Genomic DNA, 24,289 nt, shown 5'->3' on the forward strand with positions numbered 1-24,289 from the left:
AGCATGCAAATGACATCAACACAAATCCACCTTAGCCGAAACTTAACTCATCTTCATGCCTCATCACCACAACATCAAACATCAACCAAGAAGACAACACCCATGGCCGAATATCTTCTCCATCTCATAGCAAAGATTTAAACCATGGGCTAGGTAGAACTCAAACTAACAACTAAAAACATGCATGAATCTCATGGACAACATCAAACATACCTTAGTCTAGCAAACCACCATAGTCGATTTTCTCAAGCTCTTCCCCCTTCTTCTCTTTCTTCTATTCGGACAAGAACAACATGAGAGCTTTTTTTTTCTTTCTCTTTTCTTTTTTCATCATCATTTACCTTCCCATTATTATTTTATTGCCCATACTCCTTATTTTATTTTATTTAACATAAATCACTAACATAACATGTTTATGACATGTTTTGCCCATAACATTTTGTCCACCCTTCTTGTCATGCCGGCCACTACTAAATTAAGGGGGAAATTGACATGCACTAATAGATCCTTATAGATTAACCTATCACATTTCAAAAGTGTCACACATAAGTCCTATTAGCTGAATTCACATGGAATCGACTAAATCGAAGCTTAAAACTTTCACACATTCATATTCACATATTTTAGACAATAAATATCATATTCAAATAATTTGGTGACTCGGTTTAGCGATCCCGAAACCGCTTTCCGACTAGGGTCACTTTAGGGCTGTCACAACTCTCCCCCACTTAAGAAATTTTCGTCCCCAAAAATCTTACCGGTAAATAGGTTTGGGTATCACTCTTTCATAGAGTTCTCGGGTTCCCAAGTAGCTTCTTCCATCCCGTGTTTGAGCCATGACACTTTTACTAACGGAACCCTTTTGTTTCGCAACTCTTTCACTTCACGAGCTAGGATACGAATCGGTTCTTCTTCATAACTCATATCGGATTAAATTTCAACCTCTGATGGATTAATTACGTGTGATGGATCAGATCTATAACATCGAAGCATCGAAACATGAAAGACGTCGTGAATCTTTTCAAGTTTAGGGGGCAAAATCAATCTATACGCAATTGGACCAATTCGTTCGGATACTTCATATGGCCCTATGAACCTCGGACTCAGTTTGCCCTTACGGCCAAATCTGAGTATCTTTTTCCAAGGTGAGACCTTAAGAAACACTTTGTCTCCCACCTGATACTCAATATCTCTTCGTTTTAAATCCGCATACGACTTCTGACGATCTGATGCTGCCTTCAGACTTTCACGAATTATTTTTACTTTCTGTTCAGCATCTTTAATCAAATCCACTCTGAAAATTTTACTTTCACCGAGCTCGGTCCAAAACAATGGCGTACGGCATTTACGCCCGTACAAAGCCTCGTAAGGTGCCATCTTATTTTATTTTTTTCTAACATAAATCATTAACATAACATGTTTATGACATGTTTTGCCCATAACATTTTGTCCACCCTCCTTGTCATGGCCGGCCACTACTAAATTAAGGGGGAAATTGACATGCAAGTCCACCCTTTTATTACATGCACTAATAGATCCTTATAGATTAACCTATCACATTTCAAAAGTGTCACACATAAGTCCTATTAGCTGAATTCACATGCAATCGACTAAATCGAAGCTTAAAACTTTCACACATTCATATTCACATATTTTAGACAATAAATATCATATTCAAATAATTTAGTGACTCAGTTTAGCAGTCCCGAAATCGCTTTCTGACTAGGGTCACTTTAGGGCTGTCACAACACCTATTTCTATTACTCTGTACAGGACAGCCCCAACTGAGCTGAAAGAATTGAAGTTACAGTTACAAAAGTTGACTGACAAAGGTTTTGAGATACCTAGCTTTTCACCATGGGGTGCTCCCGTATTATTCATGAAAAAGAAGGACGGTTCCATGAGATTATGCATTGACTATTGGGAACTCAATGAGGTGGCAATCAAAAATAAGTATCCTTTTCCAAGGATTAATGACTTGTTTGACCAGCTGAAAGGAGTGACATAGTTCTCTAAGATAGACTTGAGATTCGGATATTACCAGTTACGAATTAAGGAGTCAGATGTGCCTAAGACTGCCTTTAGAACGAGGAATGGCCACTATGAGTTTCTTGTTATGCCATTTGGAAAAACAAATGCTCTTGCCGTGTTTATGGATTTAATGAACCGGTTTTTTCGGCTATATTTGGATAAGTTTATTGTGGTGTTCATCGATGATATTCTTATTTATACTAGAGATGAGGCAAAGCATGCGGAGCACTTAAGAACAGTGTTACAGACTTTGAGGGATAAACAGCTATATGCCAAGTTTAGTAAAAGCAAGTTTTGGCTTTAAAAGGTTGGATTTTTAGGCCACATTGTTTCAGGAGATGGTATACGAGTAGATCCCAGTAAGATTCTGCTATTGTTGAGTGGAAGCTACCAAAGAATGTAACTGAAGTTAGAAGCTTTTTAGGTTTGGGCGGATACTACAGATATTTTGTGAAAGGATTTTTGATGATTGTCGCTCCAATAACGAGGTTGTTACAAAAGGATGTTAAGTTTGAATGGACAGAGAAGTGCCATCAGAGTTTTGAGAAACTGAAAGCGTTGTTGACTGAGACACTAGTGTTAGTGCAACAGGAATCAGGGAAAGAATTTGTGATTTATAGTGATGCGTCCTTGAGTGGATTAGGTTGTGTGCTTATGCAATAAGGCAAGGTAGTAGCTTATGCTTCGAGGCAACTGAAGCCCTATGAGAAAAACTATCCTACGCATAATCTAGAATTAGCCGCCATTGTATTTGCTTTGAAGATTTGGTGACATTACCAATTCGAAGAGAAATGCCATGTCTATACAAACCATAAAAGTCTTAAGTATCTGATGACTCAAAAGGACTTGAATTTAAGGTAACGAAGATGGCGGGAATTGTTGAAAGACTATGAACTTGTGATTGATTATCACCCTGGTAAGGCTAACGTGGTTGCCGATGCCTTAAGCAGAAAGTCTTTATTTGCTTTTAGAGGTATGAATGCATGGCTAACCTTATCTAATAATGGTGCAATTCTAGCAGAGTTAAGAGCTAGACCCACTTTTCTTCAACTAATTTGTGATGCACAGGAAGTTGATAAAGAGTTACAAGCTAAGAAAGCTCAGTGTGAGTTGGGCAGTGAATCAGATCTTCAGAGAGATTCTGATGGTTGTTTAAGGTTCCATGGAAGGATTTGTGTTCTGAAGAATGTTGAGTTGATTTCGAATATTTTGGATGAGGCTCATAATGGAGGTATGTCAGTTCACCGGGTAGCACGAAAATGTACAATGATTTAAAGAAAATGTATTAGTGGTATTGTATGAAAAGAGGTATATCCGAGTTTGTATCGAGATGCTTGATTTTTCAACAGGTAAATGCCAAACACCAGGTACCTTCAGGCTTACTTCAGCCTATTTTAGTTCTTGAATGGAAATGGGACCGAATTACTATGGACTTTGTGACAGGCTTGCCCTTGACAACAAGAAAGGAAGATGTCGTATGGGTTGTGGATGACAGAATGACTAAATCAGCTCATTTTATACCGGTACACGTTGATTATTCACTTGATAAGTTAGCCGAATTGTATATTTCTGAGATTGTGAGATTTCTTGGAGTACCTTTATTGATTATTTTGGATAGAAATCCAAGGTTCACTTCATGGTTTTAAAAGAAGTTAAATGAAGCTTTGGGTACAAAGCTGAATTTTAGCACCGCTTTTCATCCACAGACTGATGGATAATTCTAGAGAGTAATTCAGATACTTGAAGATATCTCAGATGTTGTCTTCTTGAATTCCAAGGTAGTTGGGAAAAGCACTTACCTTTGGTTGAATTTGCCTATAACAACAGTTATCAGTCAAATTTGAAAATGACACCTTATGAAGCATTGTATGGTCGTAAATGTCGTACACCATTGTATTGGACTGAGCGTAAGGAGAATAAGATTCATGGAATAGATTTGATTAAGGAAACATGGGAAAAGGTGAAAGTAATTCGTGATTGTTTAAAAGCGACATTGGATAGAAAAAAGTCTTATGCGGATTTAAAAAGGAAAGAAATTGAGTATCAAGTCGGTGATAAGGTACTCTTGAAAGTATCTCCATGGAAGAAGGTTTTGAGTGTAGCACCCCAAACCCGACCTAGACGCTATGGCCAAAATCTGGCGTGTCACATTGAAGTGTTTTTCGAAAACCATGTTCTCATTGAAAACCCTTGTTACTATTTAAAACCTCTGGCCATTTTAAAACTTGTGAAAACCTCAGTTTCTATTGGTTTATTAAAAGTCAATCTCTTGTAAAACATTATTACCTTTAACACATTATTTGCTGCAGAAGCTTAATTTAAAGTTTTACGGAAACGTGATATTTTGAAAAATAGTTATTGTTTTGGAAAAGAAAGTCATGTTCTACTCTAGTAGTTATAAGAAAATATAAAATTCCAAATTTAGAACCAGAAATTAAAAGAGGCCATGTTACAACCCAGATCAAATATAAGTACTTGTAAATAGATAACTTAAAAGAAAGTCGGAAACAATAGCAATTGTGTGACCACCTCTGAGTCCCTCGCAGCATCGATCATCCTAATTCTGGGGATTACCTGCAAAGTTAATAAACAAGGTTAGTTTAAGAAAACTCATTGTGTAATCCCCTCCTAAACTAAAACAGTTAGAAAACAGGCAGAATTCAGAATCATTCTAGGTCGGAGCCCATTACAGTAACAGTGCATACAGTAATGGTCTGGGCTTGAGCCCTATTCAATAATAGTACAGTATGGGCCTAAGCCTTATGCAATAACAGTGTGGGCCTATGCCCAAAACAGTATAATCACAACACAGGTATGCAACCCAACCCAATCCAACTAGCTCAGCACCTATACCAACCAACTCACCATGTGGGGAAAAAAATGACCCACCCAGCCAACACACCAAGCTTAGCACCAGTTGTGGCACCAAATCAGTAGGACGGCTCAATGCCATAGACAGGACGGCTCAACATCGTAGACAGGATGACTCAACATCGTAGATAGGGTGGGTAAAGGCCGTAAATATTGTAGCAACACTGCTAGTTAACAGAATCGCTATAAGCCATAAGTATCGCAGAAAGGATGAAAGCCTTATACAGGATGGCTACAAGACGTACACTTTTGTAGACAGGACAGCTAAAGGTCATAAATATCTTAGCAATGCTACCAGTTAACAGAACGGCTATAAGCCATAAGTATCGCAGAAAGGCTGAAAGCCTTATACAGGACGGCTATAGGCCATACACTTCCTCCGTCCATAATAACCCAACCCCATGCAATATGTCATGTCATAAATATTATGTGTATGCAAATTCATACTCAGTACAATCATATATGTAAATCATAAGCACATCAGTCATACAGAACATAAGGCATAATCGTCATTCCACCATACAAGGGTATTACAGTCATTTTACACTACAAGGGTATTTCAGTAATTTTACCAATATTGGGGTTTCAGCTCAGGTAATGACCTCTCCGAAGGTCTACAATCGCCTCAGTGACACAAATAACCTAAATGATTATAACAGTGTAAATGGGCCCAAGGACCATTACTCGACCCAAGTGGGCCTACACCCTCATATGGCCTATTTAGCCCAAATTTAGATACGGCTATGTGACCTACATAGCCCAATCCAATAAATATCACAAGTTGCAGATTGACATGACAAGTCTATCTACATGGGCCCTACACAGATTGAATCTGCAACTTGTGATATTTATTGGATTGGGCTATGTAGGTCACATAGCCGTATCTAAATTTGGGCTAAATAGCCGTATCTATCCAGATGGTGCCTTTTGCAATGCTCGCAAGCCAAAAAGTTCAGACGCGTCTTAACGCGTTTCACAAAATGAGGGTTCTGCTTCAAAGGACTGTGATTTGTCTTCCTGCTGCACTCCAAACACCTAGCCTGAAGTGTTTCACCATTTGCCTTAACTCTTGCCTCGAACACTTCTTCCAATACTTCCCTTACCAACAGGGTCAGTGCCTCCGTACCAAGCTCCGGGTTATTGTTACCCAAAGTTGGCAGACTTACCTTGACTATAGTTTCCTGAACCATCTCATGTTCCGGGGAGATGGGCAACTCCTCGCAACCTTTCTTGCCTTTGGAATCCATCAAAGTACTGTTGCTAACTTTAAAAAATATCTGATTTCCAGAACATACACTGAATAAATACAAAATCTAACTTTAAGTACAATCTAATAGAAAACTTACAGATTCAGTGCCGGAGACTCAGTAACCACACTTTCAGGAACATTTTCTGAAAAACATTTCAAATACTTCAAATCTTTTCAAACCTTTTTGAAACAATTCTTTAGGAATCCAATTTTAAAACCCAATCCACAGCCGAGTTTTGCAACTTGGCTCTGATACCACTAAATGTAACACCCCAAACCCGACCTAGATGCTATGGCTAAAATCTGGCGTGTCACGTTAAAGTGTTTTTCGAAAACCATGTTCTCATTGAAAACCCTTCTTACTATTTAAAACCTCTAGCCATTTTAAAACTTGTTAAAACCTCAATTTCTGTTGGTTTATTAAAAGTGATTATCTTGTAAAACATTATTACCTTTAACACTTTATTTGCTGCAGAAGCTTAATTTAAAGTTTTTCGAAAACGTGATATTTTGAAAAACAGTTATTGTTTTGCAAAAGAAAACCGTGTTCTACTCCAACAATTATAAAAAATATATATAAAATTCCAAATTTAGAACTAGAAATTAAAAGAGGCTTTGTTACAACACAGATCAAATATAAGTACTTATAAATAGATAACTTAAAAGAAAGTCGGAAACAATAGCAGTTGTGTGGAAACCTTTGAGTCCCTCGCAGCACTGATCCTCCTAATGTTAGGGATTACCTGCACAGTTAATAAACAAGGTTAGTTTATGAAAACTCAATGTGTAATCCCCTCCTAAACTAAAATAGTTAGTAAACAGACAGAATTCAGAATAAGTCTGGGTCAGAGCCCATTACAGTAACAGTGCATACAGTAATGGTATGGGCTTAAGCCCTATTCAATAATAATACAGTCTGGGCCTAAGCCTTATGCAGTAACAGTGTGGGCCTATGCCCAAAATAGTATAATCACAACACAGGTATGCAACCCAACCCAATCCAACTAGCTCACCACACGTACCAACCAACTCACCATGTGGGGATAAAATCGACCTACCCAGCCAACACACCAAGCTTAGCACTGGTTGCGGTACCAAGTCAACAGGACGGCTCAACGCCGTTGACAAGACAGCTAAACATCGTAGATAAGACGACTCAATGTCATAGACAGTACGGCTAAAGGCCATAAATATCGTAGCAACGCTGCCAGTTACCAGAACGACTATAAGCCATAAATATTGGAGAAAGGCTGAAAGCCTTAAACAGGACGGCTACAGGCCATACACTTTCATAGACAGGACGGCTAAAGGCCGTAAGTATCTCAGCCACGCTGCCAGTTAATAGAACGACTATTAGCCCTAAGTATCACAGAAAGGCTGAAAGCCTTATACAGGATGGCTACATGCCGTACACTTCCTCCGTCTATAACAACCCAACCCCATGCAATATGTCATGTCATAAATATTACGTGTATCCAAAGTCATACTCAGTACAATCATATATGTAAATCATAAGCACATCAGTCATATGAAACATAAGACATAATCGTCATTCTACCATACAGGGACATTACGGTCATTTTACACTACAAGGGTATTACGGCTATTTTACACTACAAGGGTATTTCGGTAATTTTACCAATATTTATCAGCTCAGGTAACGACCTTTCTGAAGGTCTACAGTCACATCAACGACACAAATAACCTAAATGATCATAACAGTGTAAATGGGCCCAAGGTCTATTACTCGGCCAAAGTGGGCCCACACGCTCGTGTGGCCCACTTAGCCTAAATCTAGATACAGCTATGTGACCTACATAGCCTAATTCAATAATTATTACAAGTTGCAGATTCAATTCATGTGGGGCCCACAAGCTTATTGGGCCCATATGGCCCATCTAGGCCTAACGTGTCCTAGAACTACCTAAGTCATGTGCGTGACATGACAAGTCTATCTACGTCCCACTTAACAGTGAAGTTTACACAAGCGAGCCCATAGGCCCATCGTGCTGGCAGACGAGAATGCTCGTGATGGTCTCCACAGTCTATCGCCTATGATTTGTGGGCTCGGTTCGCCCCTCGTGCGTTCACACGCTCGTGAGGCCTCAAATACCGAGGTTTTGACTTTTGCAGACTTCCAACACAGAAGGACGTGAATAGACACCTATTTATAAGAACGAGCCGAAGTCCATGATCACTAACCTTGGCATAGCCTACATTGAGTCTTAATCACTTTCCCTCTCACCAACTCATCTGTTTCGCTCTATTTAAAGCCAGCTTCTCACCAATGCTCATGTTAGCTTCCCGATGTGGGATTACTTTCAACCATTATGAAAATTCCTTATTTTTATACGACCACTTCAACCACAGAGTTCCAGTCTAACTCCACCTCCTACACAGCTCAAATAGCAAAATAAATACCCCATTGCACATCCCAAGACTTGAACCTTAGACCTCACAGTTACACAACACGCCACCTTGCCACTACACCACAAGGCTCTTTGTGTCACCATTTTATCCTCAATTAAATATAAGGTCTATAGGCCAAAGTCCAGCTTCCTTTATAAGAAAAACCAAAATAAATTGTAAGAGCCAAGACTTGAACCTGGGCTCCCTTTCAACCTTAATGACGCCACAACCACTAGACCACATGCTTCCTTATGTCATTTATTTACCACAATAATTTAAAAGGCCTTCATCCAAACATCCAGGGTTTTATTCACTTAAAACCAAAAATTTTTCTAAAGCCGAGGTTTGAACCCAAGATTTCTCCAACACATCTTAGATCCATTAACCACCAAAGCAGACATTTAATTGTGTCATTTCGTTGCACAATTAAATGCTTATATACAACCTCCTTATGGACCCATACTCAAGTCCCAATACTTCTAGGCCCAAATTCGGGGCGTTACATTGAGATTCGGTAGAAAAGGCAAGTTGAGTCCTTATTTTATAGGACTATATGAGATTACCGAAATGATAGGGGTTGTTGCTTATCGATTGGCTTTGCTGACTGAGTTAGAAAAGATTCACGATCTGTTTCATGTGTCCATGTAGAACCGATATAGATCGGATCCCTCACATGTTATTGTACCGACAGAGGTTGAAATCAGGCCAGATATGACTTATGGTGAGGAACCTGTTAGGATCCTAGCTCGGGAAGTCAAGCATTTGAGAAACAAAAGTGTTGCTCTTGTGAAAGTTTTATGGCAAAGATATGGGGTTGAAAAGGCTACATGGGAGCCTAAGGAGGCTTTGAGAAAATAGTACCCAAACCTTTTTACCGGTAAGATTTTCGGGGACTAAAATCCTAAAAGGAGGAAAGTTGTAACATCCCGAATTAAGGCCTAGTCAGAATAGTGGTTTCGAGACCACAAATCTGAGATAGAAATAATTATTATATGATTCTTATAAGGTCTATGATATTAATGCATGCTTATGTGAAAGTTTCATGAAGAATTTCTATGCATAAAATGTCTAATTAAACATTAGGGACCAAATTGAGTAAGATGCAAAACTTGCATTCTAGAAGCTTAAAGCATGAAATTGCTTTAGATTATAAATTAGAGGGTCCTAATTAGCAATTTGACCAATTTCTATAATTTTGGACAAAAATGGACATGCATAGGAACAATTTGAAAGAAAAACCCTAAGGGCATTTTGGTCATTTGGTAATTAAAAGAATAAAAAGGGAAAATCAAAGTAAAAATGTGTCCATTTTGTCCAAGTGCTAGCCAAATTTCCCAATGGACATAGCTAGGGTTTTGTTCAACATTTCCAAGCTTGATTGTAAGTGCTCCCTAGCCAAGTTTTTAATGTTCTTTGTATTTTTGAACTCTTTGAAGCATGATCTACCCATTTCTAGCTATATTTTGAGCTAGGGTTCATGTATGAAATTTGCCTCATGTGTAACATGCATGTATTTCGTTTATTAATGGAGAAATATGAATGTTTGATGGAGGAATATGAATGTTTGATGCATGATAAACATCTTTTACTAGGTGATTTTTAGTGAAAACACCAAAAAAGGGGACTTGTTTATAAAAATGTAAAAGTGAGTAGTAATAATGTGAAATAAAGGAAGCTATGGGCTGATATGAGCATAGTAAAGGTTCGGGTAGGCTTGGGTAACCAAGAAAATACATGCATTTCATTTTACGAGCCTAGGGACTAAATCATAAATAAATGGAAAGATAGGGGTGAAAAGGTAATTTTACCAAACAATGATTTATGGTTCGATTTGCATAATGTGATTAATAAACAAGTTAAATTTGGCATTATAGATCAAGAAAAACGTAAACCGGGTCTTGATCGAGGGAAGAATAAAGTATACGACGATTAGGCACGATTACCATCATTTTTGTACCGAGGTAAGTACATGTGTAAATAATGTGACAATGTGGTATGTTATGCTGTGTTAACATTATGTGATAATAATTTTATTGCTTATTATGTATGCTATGTCTAATGGTAGTACTGTAAGCATGAATAATATTACGGTCGTTATCCACGATGTCACGAGCAAGTGCAATAGAGGCACAATGTGCAAGTGAGAAAAACCCCGTTTGAACTTTAGGAATAGTTTAGGATACAAGTGACATGTCACTAGGAATTAAGAAGTTTGAACGCGTTGAGTGGTCCAGGTTCGTGATATATGTGGCATCTGAGCTCGTTCAGTAGTCCGAGTTCATAATGGATGTGATAGATGTGATTGAGTTCCGAGCAATGGTATTGTGTGTCCTACCAGTGGCTAGGTAATCCTTGAGTGGCTGGATACCTGACAGCTTTTGTGAGCAGCCCGTGTAGTTACACCTTGATCGATAGCTTATACAAGCAAGCCCGTAAATAGCTCCTTTGTGAGCGTTGCATGATATGAGGTAGCTTCAGCTACATATGTTTATGTGGCACTCATGTGCAAGTTTCCATGTATCCAATAGTATTCCGAGTGTTCAACGGGTATTATAATGACTGATACTATGAAAGTCCCAAGATGGGCATGATAATGAAGGTAAAGTTATTTGATATGCTACGAATATGTATAGGTATGTACGTTATACTCATGAGTGATGCCTTGTTAAAGGATGATATATGACGAGAAAGTATATTCATATATATATATGAATACTTGATAAATGAGCTAGAATGCTTGAATGATGAATAATCTTGGTGGTTATGTTATTATGTCTTATATGATTTTTGTTTACTAATATTGCACATTATTTGCATGTGGACTTACTAACCTTAAATGCTTACTCCCCTCTCTTTTCCATCCTTTGTAGTTCAGCCAAGATAGCTCGGGGATTGAAAGTTGTCGGAGCATTCGATCACACTATCAAAAGAGCATTGGGTATAGTGAATATGCTATTTTGAGTATGGCATGTATAGGGGACTTGGTCATTTTGTGGAATGTGTCATGCTATTTGGCCAAATTGTGAAGGCCTATGATGTTGATGATTCATTTTGTAATAGCCATGTGTAGCTCATGATTGATTCTTGGGTTGTAATATCTAATTGTTCATGCATGCATGTGTTGATGCCCTGATGATGTTATATGTGGTTGTGTGATGGATATATGATGAGATATTTTCTTGATGATATGGAATATGATTTCTTGGTGGATGTATGAAGATGTATGGATTAAATACTAGGAGATAAAGAATAGTTTAATAACCTAAGATGACTATAGTTATAAATGTGCAGCTTGAAATTTTGATAATCAAGTTGATTTGCATGAAGTTTGTATAAAATGCCCCAAAATGGTGTGATTAACGGAATATGCAATAGGATGATATTATAAAGATGTGAAAGTGCTATGGTGTTGAATATTGAGTGTCTAAGTATGTCATGTTGCATGCTATGAAATATGCTTAAGTGCATGAGTGATTAAGGGTGGCAATTGGCTTGGAAAATAGCCTTCAAATTGTCCAAACTGGTAGACACACGGGCATTTGTCTAGGCCATGTGTGACACACGGTCTGTCCCACGGGCATGTGGGATAGTCGTGTGTCCCCTGCACCCTATTTTTGCAAGTCAGTATGCTCAGTAGTAAACACACGAGCTAAGACACGGGTATGTGTCTTGGTCGCGTGACGGACACAGCCTACCCACATGGGCGTGTACTTTGGCCGTGTGAAGTCTGCACCTTTTTATGAAAAATTCATTTAATTTTAATTGACCAAAAGGTCTAGCCACACGGGCATGTGATGTGACCGTGTGACCCTAAATTGGTGCTAACGTCATAGTCAGAGAGTTACAGGACTGGAGGACACGGGCATGTAGAGAGCACACGGGAGTGTCCCCTGTTTCGCACGGGTGTGTGGCTCTGTATTTGGGAAAATTTCCCTAACTTTTCTAAAAGTTCCTAATTTAGTCCCGATCCTTTTTCGATGGCTATTTTGGGCCTCGTTGGCCCATATTAGTGACAATTTGTGTATGTATGAGTGAAGTTGTTTTAAAGAAAAAAATTTTGCCCAACTTTTTGCATGAATATATGAGTACAAGTTTGGTAATGCCTCGTACCCTGTCCTGGCGTCGGATACAGATAAGGGGTGTTACAAACTCGGTCTTATTGCTTTTCAAATCTGCATATGATTTCTATCTATTGGAAGCAGCTTTCAAACAATCTCGAATTACTTTTACTTTCTCTTCGGTTTTCTTAACCCAGTCGACCCCGTGAATCTGTTTCTCACTAAGTTCGGTCCAATACAAGGTGTTCAGCACTTGCGGCCATACAATGTCTCATAAGGTGCCATCTTTATACTCGACTGAAGACTATTGTTATAGTCAAATTTGACTAGTGGTAGGTATATTTCCCAACTACCCTCGAATTCCAATACACAATATCGGAGCATATCTTCAAGTATCTAAATTACTCTTTCGGATTGACCATCGGTCTGTGGATGAAATGTAGTACTAAAACTCAATTTTGTACCCAAGGCTTCTTACAACTTTTACCAAAACCTCGAGGTAAACCTCAGATCTCTATCTGAGATAATAGAAACAGGCACCCCATGTAATCTCACAATCTCAGCAATGTATAGCTCAGCTAGCTTATCAAGTGAACAATCAGTACGTACCGATATAAAATGAGCCGATTTCATCAATCTATCAACCACAACCCATACAACATCTTTCTTTTTCGATGTCAAAGGCAAACCCGTTACGAAATCTATCGTAATCCTATCCTATTTTTGTAACAGCCCAATTTTCAGTGGTGTTGAAAACAATGATTTGGGAATCACTAAATCTGACAAGTAAGTTTGAAAATTTAATAAATTAATAATTATTGGTCAAGTGTGAATTTAGAAGAATTTTTGAATTAGTGAATTTTGGGATTTAAAAGAAAAAGAAAAAAAAGAAAGAAAGAAGAATTTAATAGGTAAATTGGGTCTAAAATGAGGTATCGAGACCTCGAATGCATAATTTGAGCCATAAATATTTTTATAAATATTTATGGAGTGTCATTGAGTTAGTATTAAAGTTTCGTTAGAAAATTTTAACGTTTTGATAGTCAATTAATTAAAAAGGACTAAATTGAAGAAGGATTAAAACTTGTTAAAGTGATTAAATAGCTTAAGTGACTAATAAGGAAGGATTTAAAAGGAAATTAGACACAAATTATATGGACTGGACGGTTTGGGCAAGAAATTCAGCAAAAAGATAAGGAGAAACAAGGGCAAAATTGGAAAATTTGCAAATTAAACATATTAAGTAAAGACAAAATTGAAAAATCTAGAGATATCATCATTTTTCTTCAGAAAAAATGCCATGGGAGGTCTGGAAGTGGCTAGTTTTTCATATTTTGACATATGTGAGTTCAATTTTTACTTTTTCTAAGTAATTTTTATATTTTTGTGACTTTTACAATTAGGTCCAACTATCTAATCCATTAGTTTTTGATTTTATGGGTGACTTTAAAAGTTACCATGAATAAGTGTTGTATGATTATGGTGAATTATTATGGAATTGAAGTTCTGATTTTATTATATGATGATTTTATTAAGAGATTTTGATAGAAATTGGTTTTAGGACCTAATTGTGAAAAAGTTGTGAATTAAGGTTTGGTACTGAAATTATGATTTTTAAAGGTTGTATAGTAGCTTATAATGAATAAATAAAGCATTAATTGAGAAAATTTAACTCAATTTATGGGTTAATTGAGTAGGGACTAAATTGTAAAAATTGTAAAAATTTGGGGCAGAAGTGTAATTTTAGGAATTAAAGGGTATAAACTGTAAAGTAGAGTAAAATTGAAATGAATGCTAATAAATTAATGATTTTAAAATTATAGATCAAGAACCCGAAGTGAATCGTGGAAAAGAGAAAATAGCCGATTAGTCCCTGAACTTGTATGACTTTTGCGAATTTGCCCAGGTAAGTTCATATGGCTAAATTTAATGTTTTGATATGAAAATTTCATGAATGATATAGTATATTATTGCATATGAATTTCATTAAACTGTGATAGTTGTAAAATGATATTTGAATAAAAGTACAAATTAAGTGGAACAACGGATTTGAGTACTTTCGTTTAGTGGCTAAGACGAATTGACGGAAAAGACCATGGTTGGACCATGGCAACATGTGATATGTGATTTTCGTATAAGACCATAGCTGGGCTATGACATCGATGTGATGTGATCATGTGATTTCCGTATAAGACCATAGTTGGGCTATGGCATCGGAGAGATGTGATTATGTGCTTCCGTATAAGACCATATTTGGGATATGGCATCGGTGTGATATGTGCTACTGTATAAGACCATATCTGGGATATGACATCAGTGTGATATGTGATCCATGTAAGACCATGGTTGGGCTATGGCTTCGGTGTGTAATATGTGACTATATGCAAGACTATAGTTTTACTTTGTAATTGTGATAATGAAGTACTCAATTCCGTAATCGTTCCCTAATTTGACTATGAAAGTAAATGAGAAATGGGCCCAAAAGATCAAGAATTGGTGAATAGTGACATTGAAATCAATCAAATGAGTTTATTAATGATTTTGTGATTTACAGGAGGATTTAGTGAAATTAACTATTATATGATTATGTGCAATGTTCGGCACGATTTATTTTTCTATGCCTATGAGCTTACTAAGCTTTCATAAGCTTACTCTTGTGTGTTAAATGTTATTTGTAGATTGACGTGAAATCGGTGGATCAGATCAACACATCAGGGCACACTATCCCAATAACTTCGGTAAAATTTATTAAGCATCTTAAGGTTTATATGGCATGTATAGGGTTTAATTGAAAGGAAGTGAAGATGTTATAAACTTAGTTATCAACATTTTTCATTAAAACAGTTTTGGACAGCAGCAGCAGTCCAACTTTGAAAAATCACCAAATATTGTGGAAATCAACATAGAGGTTGAGTAAAATATGAAATTAAATCCTATTGAGTCTAGTTTTACATAGAAGAAACGGTATAAGCAAAAGAATCTTACTTTATGAGATATTTGAATTTTTGTTAGACAAAGTTAGAATGATTTTGGAATCCCCTGTTTTGATTTTGGAAAATCATTAAAAATTGTACAAAAATAATTATGAGTTATAATTTATATTATTAAAATCATTAATGAGTCTATATTCAAAATAAACAAATTATAACATCATCCAAATTCTGTACGCAGAGATAATTAATTTTTAGTAAAGAAAGGGCGAAGCTATCAAACAGCAGAACAAGGGTAACTTTGAAGAATAAATTGTACTTATTAGATAATTCATAAATTCTAAAAATTTTATGGTAAGAAGATATGTTAGTTTAGTTTTAGGAAAAATTAGTAGATCTTAATTTGGAGTTCCGTAGCCCCAGATATAAATAATTTAGTGACTATGACTCAGGTAGATAGTTTCACTATGAACAGTAAATATCATGAATTATTTGAAAATGTTCTGAAATTTTCGGTAATGCTCTGTAACCCTATTCTAGTGTCGGATACGGGTTAGGGGTGTTACAATTTTCACTTGGGTACCATAACTGGCTAAAGTAAACCCGAAGGCACTTGGTGTTTAGCTTTCACTTGTTGGCATATCAACCATTTCGAAACAAACTCGGAGATATCTCTTTTCATACCCAACCACCAATATATTTTCTTTAAATCATTATACATTTTTGTAGTACCCAAATGCATAGATAAACAAACATTATGTGCTAAACAAGCTCATCATTTTTCGGTACACAAATCCTATCTCAAAACATCAAATAATCATCAGATCCGACATGGAAGTTTGAATCACTAACCGATTCACAATGAGCTCTCTTGGCTTGCAAATCACTGTAACATTTCTGGGCTTCACAAATATTCTGAATAAACATCAACCTAGCTCTCAACACGGCTAAAATAGAACCTTCATCGGATAAAGTCAATCTCATGTTCAGTGTCCTCAAGGCAAACAAGGCCTTCCTATTCAAGGCGTCCGCTACTACATTCGCTTTACCCAGGTGATAGTCAATCACTAACTCATAATCTTTTAGCAACTTGAGCCATCTTCATTGTTATAAGTTAAAGTCCTTAGGACTCATCAAATACTTTAAACTCTTATGGTCAGTAAAAACATAACATTTCTCAGTGTACAAAATGGTGTCACCATATCTTCAAAGCAAACACAATAGCAGCTAATTCCAAATCATGAATTGGGTAATTCTTCTCATGTAGCTTCAATTGTCTCGAGGTATAGGCTATCACCTTACCCTCTTGCATCAACACATATCCTAACCCATTTAGTGACGCATTGCTAGAAATCCAAACTCTTTTCCTGGTTCAGGTTGCGCTAAAACCGTTGCCTCAGTCAATAAGGCTTTCAACTTCTCAAGACTTTGCTAACATTTTTCGGACCATTCAAACTTGACATCTTTTTGCAACAATCTCGTCATAGGAGTCACAATCATCAAAAATCCTTTGAAAAATCGATGGTAGTAACTGGCTAAACCCAAAAAGCTCCTAAGCTCAGACACATTTCTTGGTGGTTTCCAATTAACAATCACCTAAACTTTATTGGGATCAACCTTGATACCATCACCTGAAATGATATGTCCCAAAAATCCAACTTCTCTAAGCCAAAACTCACTTTTACTAAACTTAGCATATAACTGTTTGTCTCTCAAAATTTGTAAAACAGCTCTCAAATGCTCAGCATGCTCGGTCTCATCATGAGAATAAATCAGTATGTCATCAATAAAAATAACTACAAACTTATCCAAATATGGTCGAAAATTTCAGTTCATCAAGTCCATGAAAACAGCAGGGGCATTAGTTAATTCAAATGGCATAACAAGAAATTCATAGTGCCCATACCTTGTTCTGAAAGTAGTTTTTGGCACATCTGAATCTTTAACTTGTAACTGATAGTAGCTAAATCTCAAATCAATCTTTGAAAACATGGTTGCTCCTCTCAGCTAGTCAAACAAGTATCAATCCTTGGTAAAGCATACTTATTCTTTATGGTAACCTTGTTGAGCTATCGGTAATCAATGCACAATCTCATGGATACGTCTTTCTTCTTTACAAATAACACTGAAGCACCCCAGGGGGAGTAACTCGGTTTCGTAAAACCCTTATCTATCAATTCTTGCTACTGAGCTTTAAATTCTTTTAATTTAGTCAGAGCCATCCTATACGGAGCAATAGATACCGGTGAAGTACCATGGACTAACTCAATGCAAAATTCAACTTCTATAACTGAGGTAACCCAGCCAACTCTTTCGGGAACACGTCCAGATATTCAAAAACTTTCAGCACTAATTCAATTTTCAATTCAGACTCTTTTGTATTCAGCACGTAAGTCAGATAAGCTTCATAAACTTTCCTTACATATCTTTAGGCAGATATTGAAGAAATCACAACAGGTAACTCACTCGACTCAACTGAATCAATCCAAAGAATATCACCATTTTCACATTTCAGTTCAATAATCTTTCTTTTACAGTTCACTACGGCATCGTGCAATGTCAACCAATCCATACCCAAAATAACATCAAATTCATCAAATGGAAACATCATTAAGTTAGCCAGAAAATAGTGATATTGAATCATCAAGGGACAATTCTTGCAAACTTTATCAACTAATACATGTTTGCCTAAAGGGTTTGATACTCTAATCACAACCTAAGTAAACTCAACTGGAAAACTTTTACTAGTTACCAATTTCACACATACATAAGAATGAGTTGATCCAGGATCGATCAATACAACTACATTAGTGTTATAGAGAGAAAAATTACTAGTGATAACATTAGGAGATGTCACTTCTTCGCGAGCATGGATGGCACAAGCTGTGGTAGGTGCTCGAGCTTCGGACCTTTCTTCATACCCTTACTACTAGCACCATTCCCAGATTTCTCAGTGGCCTACCCCTTGTAGCAGTATTATTCAGACTCACACTCTGAAATTTTTCCTTCTCAACCATTTCAGGACAATCACGGATAAAATGCTCTTGAGAGCCACACTTGAATGCCCTATACTTGCCGGGATGATGTCTGTCACACTACGGACATCCGGGTCTATTGGACCTTAAATTACCCACACTCGCCATTGAGGTGGCTTGAGAATTAAAACTTGAATGTTGTTTCTCACGATCTCTGCATGAATACCCCGCTGAAACATTCAAATGGGAATACATTTCTTTAGACTTCTTGGCCTGATATGGAAACAGCTTACTCATCTATCTTTTCTTTGAATCTCCAACTTCAAGATCAGTTTTTCTCTTCTCTTTATTCAATTATTCAGCCTTACAACTCCATTCAACCAATACCACAAACTTTTTCAGCTCTAAAATCCTAACTAACACACGAATGTCTTCATTCAATCCATCCTCAAATCTCTTGCACACGATGGTCTTAGTGGAAACACACTTCTGAGCATATTTACTCAGCCTGACAAATTCTAGCTCATACTCTATTACGGTCATACAACCCTATTTCAGCTCAAGAAACTCCTTATTTTTCTGATCGATGAATCATTTGCTAATATACTTCTTACGAAACTCTTCCTGAAAGAAGTCTCATGTTACTCTTTCTCTCGAAACTACAAATACAAGCATATTCCACCAATGATATGCAGAATCTCTCAAAAATGAGATAGCACACTTTAAACATTCATCCGGTGTGTATGACAGCTCATCAAATACTCTAATGGAGTTTTTGAGCCAAAACTCAGCTTTTTCGGGATCATCATCCATATTAGCTCTAAAATATTCTGGTCCATGCTTTCGGATCTTATCTACCGAGGGATTGTTCATTCTCAACAAATCTATACCTTGAAGGGCTATGGGAACTAGTCGAGGAATGGGTAGGGGTGGAGGAGGTTAGGCATTCAAATTTGTTCGAACAAATTTCGTATACCACTTATTCATTATGTGGAGAAAGGCTTCGCTGCCTCCTCCTCCTTGACTAACAGTAGGGGGTCTACTATCAGACGGTGCTACCCCTTGAGCGGGAGCCGGTGCATTACTTTCTACTTCATTAGGCTCAGCTCGAATGAGATCCATTATTATACAAAGACATAGTTTACAATTGTCAGGAGTCATCACACTATCACAGTTCATTTATGGCATGTATAGCTAGACTCGTACACATTCTACGTTAGTCTAAGAATTGACTAAACCATAGCTTTGATACCACTAAATGTAACACCCCTTACCCATGTTCAACGCCGGAATAGGGAACGAGGCATTAGCGAACTTAAAAATAAGCAAACATACACTTTCGGGTTATAAATTTACGTTCAAATTTAAAAAATTTTGTACTCAATCACAATGTCCCTATTATGAGCCTACGAGGCCTAAAACATACTTTGAAAATAGTTTGGGACTAAACCAAGAAGGTTAGTGAACACCCATTACCCATATCCCACATGAGGACAGTGTACGAGGCGTTACTAGACTTAAACACATGCATACAAAAAATTTCAGGTCATAGAATTTTGCTCAAACATAAAACTATCAAACTTCCTCTTAAACGTCCCTAATATGAACCTATGAGGCCCAAAACACGCTTTGGAAATGGTTTGGGAATAAATAAAAAACACTAAAAACTTTGAATAATTTCAATGCAAACAAGGGCACACACCCGTGTGGGAGGGCGACACGCCCGTGTGTCCTCTTAACATGGCCATGTTGAAGGCCCGTGTGGCTCACACAACCTGAACATATCGGGACACGCTCGTGTCCCTAGCCCGTGCGAATTTATTTCTCGATTTGAACCTACAAATATTTTCACACGGCTTGACACACGCCCGTGTCCATGGCTTGTCTCCCTCACACGGCCATGACACGCCCATGTCTCAGCCCATGTACAAAATCCTTGACATTCTATTTCTGACGTCATCAACCATTTAGGGGCACACGGCCAAGGCACAAGCCCATTTTCTAGACCGTGTCTTCAACACGATTGAGACACATGGCTGTGTCTCAGCCTGTGTGGTTACTGCTGGGCATTCTGTTTTGCCAAATTTAGGTGCAAGGGACACATATCCTGACTACACGTCGATGGGGCAGACCATTTGTCACACACGGTCTAGACACATGCCCGTGTGTCTACCTGTGTGGACAAAAACAAGGCTATTTACCAAGCCTTTTTATCACCCTTACTTACACCCACCTACAAAAACATCCAACAATACCAATACCACATAAATACATGACCATATCAGCCAATACCTAGGCATTCATACATCATTTCCAAGCTATTTTCTATTACATACAACATCTCCTACTTATCAACACAAACCATGCAACAAACACATCCATGAGAGTTTTCAACAAATGCATTTAATAATATTCAGTATTAGCCAACATCAACAGCCTATACAAGATGAATATCACATCCATATGAGCGAACAGTTATGGCTAAACCAATGATACGATTCACCTCGGAAGAGTCGAGTCGTATTAGTGTGCCCGATCGTCAACAAGAAGTTACGTTAGGTTTAATTGAAAAGGTCAGATGAAGGAAAGAAGAATATTGGTTTTGGGTTCGAATTAGAATAGGTAAGAAGAATTTGAAAGTTCGAGTTTAGAGTCCGAATAGGTTTGGATGAATGAATTGGTTCAATTAGGTAAGGGGGAATTGAAGAAATGGGCGTAATGGTATGAAGGGTAAGAACAAAATGGTATTATGAAATGGTACAAATGGAATGGTCGGTACAATTGGTAAATGGAGAAATGGGGTTGAACAAAAAGTGCAAACAAGAACCAATACCGATTTGGTATCGACACGTTGTTTATAAGCTCTTTTAGTTCGGTTTGGAATTGGCAAATGAAAACCTCGATCCACTATCTAACAAGATAGGAACCTGGGTATGTTTGAACGCCACACTACGAGTAGTGATAAGTTCGGTTTCGACAAAGAACAACGGTTGACACACTAGACACTAGGAATCCAATCGAATCTTTGAACGAAATTTGAGAAAAAGTTTTGCCTAACAAATTCGGCAGCATAACATTAACAAAAGTCCAAAAGTCCTTTTACAAAGAAAAATAATAAGTATTTATAGCCTAAAGACTAGCTAATTGAATGGACACTTTACATACTTAATAATTAAGTAAAAGTCTCATGAATGCATCTTGAAGGTTCTAGAAGGAAGTCCTTTGATGTTCATGACCAGATTCGGCTATGGTGGAGATGTCCTGGAAGTTCTTCATGCTTAAAGAAATGAATCATGAATGAGAGACTCCCTTGGACATTAGCTAGGTTCGGCCAACCTGAGTAATTGAGGCGTTTAATTCATATTGTTTGGTGAAAAGTTGGGAATTAATTGAGGACACTTCATGAGCCAAATTAAGTGTGAATGCCGATTCTTGAAGAGTCCATAGGTGTGAACACTTTGAATTGAAAGGCCATGCCATGTGAACATAATTTGAACGGAATTTTAAGGTTCACGGAGGGAGATGTTCGGCCACATGTATGAAGTAATGGGAAGCCTCCTTTAGCCGAATAGTCACTTGGAAAAATGAAAGAATAGCACACCATACATGAATGGGAACATTCATGAACCTTGAACACATTGAATGTGGCCATACATGTACTTAACCGATCATGCACCTAGGAGATTCAAAGCCCTTAACTGTCCATGCACCTCCAAAAAGACATGTTGCTTCAAGCTCCATACATCCATTGAGTTTCTACAAGAAAATGTGAACAGAATTAATTCAAGCTAATGTGAACACAAATGTAAACATTAAATTCGGTTATGACAATTTAATTAATATCAATAAACACTTTTAAGACATATTTAATAAAACTAATGTGAACTAAATTTAATATGTGGTTTATTAATTAACTAATTAATGAACTTATTAAATAAAAATTTAATAGCAGTCAAATGGAGTCAAAGTAGTCTTCATGAGCTAGAATTCAACTCATGAGCTAAAACCGAGCTGGACTTGGACCCATGAGCTGGTAGTGAGCTGGGGAACTGGACGTGAGCTGGTGGCGAGCTCGATGAGTTGAGCTGGACTTGCAGGTAGTTGCATGGTGAGTTCAAGGAACTGGAATCAGCTTTCTCGGAGTGTCCTAATGGCGTTTCAATCCAAAGTTGAGCAACAAAAGCTGTGATGGACTCCTTAAACTTCTTGGCTCGAGCTCGAGTAACAGGACCTTGTGGTAGCACCATAGAATCCTTGCTCGAACTAGCTGAACCATGGGGCGCGATCGTATCAACCAACATGACACTGAATAGAAGACCAAATCCCTGTACATGCCATGCTCAAAACATTTAAACTAACTATACCAAAAACATTAGGTGATAGTGTGATCATTGCCTCCGGCGTTCCTTGATTCCCGAGCTAGCTTGGCGGCACTATAAGAAAAATGGAAAAGAGAGGAAGGAAGCATAATGCTTAGTAAGTTAGAAGTAAATAATTAACATCGCTTTACCAAGTAACATCATACTCATTTTTCATCCTTACTATTCATATACATAACCCGAGCTCATTCTTATGAGTTTCGTGTAGGTTCCTGTACCACTTGCAACATAATCATAACTTTTATCAATCATGGTATAATCTTTAAATTACCTGTCGAACCAATTGGAAAAATAAATGGATACTCGATAAGCCTCATACAAAAGGGTAAGATGCCGATGCCATGTTCTAAACATGGTCTTACACTAGCTCTCATATAAGCATCGATGCCATGTTCCAAATAAGGGCTTACACTGGCTCACATATCGAGGCCAATGCCATGCCCCAGACATGGTCTTACACTAACTCTCATATCAATGCCGATGCCATGTTCCAAACATGGTCTTACATTGGCTTACATATCGAGGCCGATGCCATGTCCCAGACATGGTCTTATACTAGCTCTCATATCAATGTCGATGCCATGTTCAGAACATGGTCTTACATTGGCTCACATATTGAGGTTGATGCCATGTCCCAGACATGGTCTTACATTAGCTCTCATATCAATCCTAATGCCATGTTCCAAACATGGTCTTACACTGGCTCACATAACCCTAATATCACGACATGGATATCCGATTTATTCCTAGGTTCAACCAGGAGTTTTACCACATCAAATCTCGTCATGCATATTCGTAACAAAATTAAACATTTCATGCAATATCAATTATTTAATGCATAATAACAATAGAATTGTGATATTTATTTATGTGTAACTTACCCCGGTATATATAATATGGGCGACTAGTTTGAATTAGTCTACTAGCTTGGTCTTCCCCCGGTCTAGGTCTGAATTTCTTATTTCTTGATCTAAAATGATAAAATTCACTAATTTAATCATCACATTAATCAAGACATTTCATAATTCTTATTTTTGCAAATGACCGTTTTGCCCTTAGACATTCACAAATTTACAATTATGCCCTTAGGCTTGTAAAACGATTTTCATCAAATTTCTACATTAACCAAGCCTAGCCGAAACTACTTTAAGCCTATTGCATCTCACAATTTCAATTATTTCACACATTTACTACCCATTTTGTAACTTTTACAAAATGGTCCCTTTTTGGTGTTTTCATGAAAACCCCTTTCACTAAAGTTGTTTATTTAACAACCATGATTCATTTTCTCCTATAAAAATTCAGCAATCGACATGGGTACTCTCATGAAAAAACCCTAAACTCTCAATTATTTTGCAAAATAGTCCCCCCATTAGTTAGCTTAACT

This window comes from Gossypium hirsutum, chromosome A11 (genome assembly GCF_007990345.1).
Source record: "Gossypium hirsutum isolate 1008001.06 chromosome A11, Gossypium_hirsutum_v2.1, whole genome shotgun sequence".
NCBI lineage: Eukaryota > Viridiplantae > Streptophyta > Magnoliopsida > Malvales > Malvaceae > Gossypium > Gossypium hirsutum.